Below are 6,000 nucleotides of genomic sequence, written 5' to 3'. Positions count from 1 at the left end.
AAAAGGGAGTTTAGGGCTTTGGACCAAATGGACGCTTGAACAGGAAGTCTTGACAGAAATCATAACATTTCTTGTGTCATGTGCCAAGGAAGTAAGCATGTGTGCTGTAGCCATCTCTTTTTCTTCCCAATACTGTCAGAGCCTACAACCCATGCCATTTTCAGATGCATCCAAACTCCTGCAAACCATGTGTGGCTGTGTCTATGCTTCTATGAATAAGCTCCTGCTTAGGCAATTACCAGCCCTAAAGAAAGTCCAAAATTGAAAATAGGGACTCATAGTCGTACTCCATTTAGGTAGTTCTCCCAATTAGAATATTTCTAATATTCATCAATAATCTTCAATTTATGTATATCTTAATTAATTTAACATTCCATCTTTTAGACAGTCAATAACCTAATAAATTGTTTTTAATTTTAATTTTCCATAATATTTTAAAATTAACATTTATTCTTTATCATTTCCAAATTTTAGATGACCCCAATTTTTATCATGATTCCCCCACAGTCTAAAGTTCTGTATACACTTCTTATCTATATAGGCTTCTCGCCGTCTACATCAACCAATTAGCAATACAAAGTAGTATTCTTATTTTCTAGTAGCTCTCAAGTATCTTAAAATTTCCAATTTAATAGCCAAGATTATTTTTATTTCCACAGTTATTTCCTCTTTTAGTTTACTATCTCATATTTGATTCAAATCGCAAGTGGTTGGTCTTTTCAATGCCAAACAAGAGCTACAACAACCCAAGGAGATCTGCTTGATGATTTAAAAGCAGACACAGAAGATGATATGGCAAAGAAAAAAGTTAGAATAAGACTGAAAAGAAATAGGGTTTTGATTTACACATGAGATCTAAAGTAGAATATACACAAATAGATAAAACATGTATTCTGAACATAAGACATTGTAATGGTGTGAAATAAAGAAAATTTTTGTCATGCAAAATTTAGAAGTACAAATATTAAAATAAGAATTTTATATTGTTTTATTAATTTGTTAAGGTAGATGATAAGAACCTATATATTAGATGTGTATCTTAAATGCTAGATTTTGTGAGGAATGGTGATAAAGGAATTGTGGACAATTAAAAATCTGGAAAAAATAAATATTAAATGTTGAATTTAAAGATTAAGGGAAAATTAAAACTTGGAAAGGTTTATTAGGTCACTGATGGTTAAAAGATTGAATGTTAAAAACAATTAAGATCTGAATATAAGATATTGTGATGAGCTGAGACAAAGAAAAACTTTGGTTAAATTAAACCTAGAAGTCCAAATACTAAGAATTAAATTTGAATACTGGTTTGTGGTATAAATGTTAACAGTTTAAAAAGCAAAAACAAAGATTGCAACATTTCTTGATCTAGTTGTGAACACTCTTTCTCATCCAACAAAACTGGCAAGAGAAAGCTTGTGGGCTGACCAACTAAGCTGCTAAATCCCCTCTTTCTAGCGGACCCTCCTTACTGGGAAGAAACCTTGGCAATGAACAGATTTGGAGGCTCTGCCCACGTGCGCACACACACACAAACCATAGAACTTCAACCAATCAATTCAAGCTTCACAAGTTTTTTTTCCCATGAGAAGTTTGAATTGATTGGTTGAACTTTTTTAGTCCCACTTTTTTTTGGGGGGGGGCTGCACGTGGCGGAGGACTGGGAGCCGCAGGAGGTGGCTGAAAGAGCCGCATGCGGCTCCGGAGCCATGGGTTACCGACCTGTGCCCTAAGCTAACATTTCAAATGACATTTGGGCAAGGTTCCCATGAATAAAGTTGCACATATTGTCATTTGGTGCTAGGATACACAGTGTTCTAATCAGCCTGCACTGCCGACCTAACCTTAAGCAATTTATAAAATGGACTCATGTTATTCTGTCCACATTAAAAGATATGTATTCTATTTCTTTCATCATGAGGCAACTTTGTTTCAGTCAGCTAGAAATTTCAGTGTGGAAGTAGGACTGAATCAAAATCTCTTTTCTTTCCTCTTTAGTATTTAAAACCATTGTGTAAACACTTTTTAAGAACAAATTAAATTTTGCAGCTTCATAACTGGAGATGTTTGCACATATATTAAAGAAAAACCAACATGAATGTAGTCCACAAAAATAATAAACAATAGACAACTTCAGATAGACCAATAATACTCCTCTAGCTCCTTAATTTTTGCAAATACAGTGCTTTTGTAACATTCAGCCCTTTTAAACATTTGTTGGATTTGGTGAAAATGATACCATTTTAGTAGGAGTTTTCATGCAAAGTACTAGTTTTGTGATGCTAATTTTGTGATGCCATGAACAGAAACACATTTATTTTTTTTAGTTAAGGTACACCGTATATTTTAAAGTTAAATTTTGTTTCTTTGTAAAAAGCCTAGTGAATGTTCAACGATGGAGTACTATGTATATTTACAGAACAAATCATCTCTATACCCTCTTGTAATACTCTATTTCTTCAACCAACATAATTCTGGCACCAAAAATGGGAAGAAAAAGAGCTAGTGAGAACAAGATGGGTTTGCTCCCTTTTTAAAAACTTTCTTTCAAGGTGACTCTTGTAAATAAACTAAATAAAACATAAATAACTTTCTTGTTGCATCTACAAGCATCTGTATTCTACATCTCTAGGAAGAAATATGTCAAGTGCACCTGCAAACATGAGAGATACTCAGGAGACTTGTTTTATGCTTGATAAACATAATGTAAGTAGCATACCATTGAGAACAAGCTAAAAAATAAACATGGCCTTCAATAAGAGAATATTCCAGTGTCAAAGAAGCACCTGGCATCTAAATGAAGATTCAGAAGCAGCCAGTTGGGTAAATATTTAATGAAGTATTCTACTACTTTAGGCTCTACCAGAAATATAAATTCCACAGAGCCAGAAACCACAAGACTTCATCTGAACTGTTGAAAGAGATAATGTTGCAGCTTCACATTCATGTAAAAGAATGAGCAAGGCACATTAAACAGCTGCAAGTATGATAAAGTCCCTTTTTTATGTCAGGGGCATTAGAGACGCACAGCTGTTTTTCACAGATGGCAGGCAATTTCAGATAGCATGCTAGGGCAGACAAAGAAGAAGTGACCAAGGTCAGTTCTCAAAAAAAAAAGAAAAAAGAAAAAAATCAGCTAAAAGTGTGTTATAGGGCCACACACTGAGACTTGCATGGATAAATATAGTGCACTCTGTGGAATTTATTTTTCCCCAAATTTTGCATCCACTACATCCTTGTAAGGGTAGGGCAGACTGTTAACTGACAGACAAATAATTGAGTGGGCATTTGAACTTGTGTCTTCCAATCTCAGTTAGCTCTTTCTTCCTACCAATCATTGCCTGCAGCCGAGACCTAAACAGATCTCATTTCCCTTCACAATAATGCTGCTGAAGCCAAAAGGAAGTTTTCTGTTTTCATTTCTGGGGTATAATTTATGATCAGTTGTGATTCCTGTTTGAATATGAAGCACTCCTTAAGTCATAGAAGAAAATAAAGAATATTTATGGAATTGCATATTCACAGCTACAAATAGAGGCAGAAAAATGCCTTCAGGGCTCCCCATTCACTAAAAAGTTGTAAGTACACAGCATTTAAAATATTGATCAGAACAAGGCTTTTATTTTATGCCACTTCAGATGATGTTCATAAAATCTACAGGCTAGGGAACAATGGTAACTGGTTTTACTTAAGCAGCAAATGCCTTTACAATCTGTCTGTAACATTATAGATGCTACATTTTATATGTGATACCTTAACTGAATGGAACGTTTTCATTTGAAAGAGAAAAGAAACTCAAATTTCAAAGAAATTGTAACTCAAGAATTTCCAATTCAGGAAAATAAGTAAATTTTTTAATGCAAGAAAATATTTCTTTGGTGTAAGCTAAGCTAGAACAGGGGGTTTTTTTAAATAAAAAAATGAAACTTTGAGGCTCTATAGCAAATCATAGGAGATTCCATAAGAATTGAAGTGATTAGCTCAAACACAGAGAATTTTCTAACTCTGGAGCTTTGCTTCTTCATCAGGTATTCTAGTTGAAAAAAACAAAACAGGTTCCATGGTCTTATCAAGTTTGAAAAACTTTAGCTAGACCTCTACAGATGCCTTCAGAATTCCTAGCACAAGCTGAGAGAGACATCCAGAAAGCAAACAAACGAATCATAAAACAAATTAATCTTATTATCTGACCCACATATTATATGTGGTTCATATTATCATATTTTAGACTTATTATGTAAAGATCTACCAAAATTTTAGAAGTCTATAAGGCTAAGAAAGAAACAGAAGTGCATAGACACAATTACAAAAGTAAAGGTACACTGTTGGAAAACAGAGTCAGGCTGGCAACAGATCCTCATATGGAAAGTCTACCTGTATGATCATCCCAAAAATTAGCATCAACATGAATGAAATTGTATCCACAGTAATTGATTTATAATATTTCAACCACATAAATGCTTTGCTTCCAAATTATTCACTATATTGAAAGAATTCAATATAATCACTCTGTTACTTGATTGGACCAGATTGCTAGAACCTTGAAGTTACAGAAATGGTGCAAAAACCAAAAATGTTAAGATTTAAACTTATTTATTTATTATTTATTTATTTTTATTTTATTATATTATATGTATATACCGCCCTTTCCCAAAGGACTCAGGGCGGTTTACAGGGTGATTAAAACAAAAAATACAAAAGTTAAAAACAGTTTAAAAAATTATATCCGTCCCTGAACAAATAAAACCCCAGTTAAAATTAAAATTAAAATTAAAATTCTCAGCCTGGGCCAGAGAGCTTGAAGAGCCAGGTCTTAAGGTCCCAGCGGAATGAACGGAGGTCGGGGGCAGTCCTAAGCTTTATCTGTACCATATGTCTTAGACATTCTGCTGACAAAATGTCATATTTAATATGCTTTTTGAGCAAGATTAATTTGGAGAGCAAGTTACAATCCAAAAACAAGGATTTTCAAAGAAAAGTGTTAACTCAGGCAATTTTTGTTGCTTTTTAAATCCTGTTCTATATCTGAGGTGGTTCAATTCTTAAAAGAAAGAAAGAAAGAAAAAGAATAAGTCTTTTTGGTCCTGATTTGCAGTCTTTGTGGCCTCAGCTGTCACCATGAAGTTAGAGCTGCCCTGTACATAATTCTGTTTTTATACAAGGCAGTTTGAGCAGGTACACAAAAATCTACAATATCCATTTCTAAACACCCATTTAAGCAGAGGAAAGGTTATTTTTCCTCTCTTGCTCTGTGAACGATTTCCATATGCCAAGCATCAAATCTGCTTACGTTAGCAACAGAAAACAGCTTTTCCAGGCAAAACAATCCTATATCAGTATTATGCAGAAGGAGAAGGAGAAATATACTGCTACACTAGCACAATAGCAACCATATGGCAGTTGCACCAGCCGTGGAGATGAGAAAAAAATCCAGATCAGAGACTTATTTATTTGTTTATCAAATTTATTTCAAATTTATTTGCTAGCCATCTTGCCGTTAAGGCAACTATGAGTGGAACATTGTTTGAGTTGTGTGTTGTGTGATATAAATGGATATCCTCAAACTAAAAACACAAAACAAATTTATTCCCATAGTTTCATAGTTAAGCACTGTTTACTGATTTATCAAGGAACTATGATGCATTTTTTTTCTTTGATCCTACAACCCACTACACATTTTGTTCTCTGTCTCTCTGTCTCTCTCTTTCTCTCTCTCTCTGTATGTGGGTGGGTGCATGCATACGTAAAGAGATAGAGACAGACAGGCAGTAAAGCCAACAGACAGAGGGACAGACAGAGAAACAAATGGAGACAGACACACAGATACTGTGTGTAAACACACACACAAACACACACAAGGAAAACAGTAAACTGATATATTAAATAAGTCACGTTATTGAGGAGATGGGTGGCATATAAATTTAATAAATTCAATAAATAAATATTTTTTTTGTTTCAGCAATGGTGTCTATGCCAATTTTAGGGACTTAGAATCAATGATAC

The sequence above is a fragment of the Vipera berus genome, assembly GCF_964194415.1.
Source record: "Vipera berus genome assembly, chromosome: Z".
Taxonomy (NCBI): Eukaryota; Metazoa; Chordata; class Lepidosauria; order Squamata; family Viperidae; genus Vipera; species Vipera berus.
The sequence above is the reverse complement of the archived record's forward strand: the minus strand, read 5'-3'. Positions refer to the sequence as shown.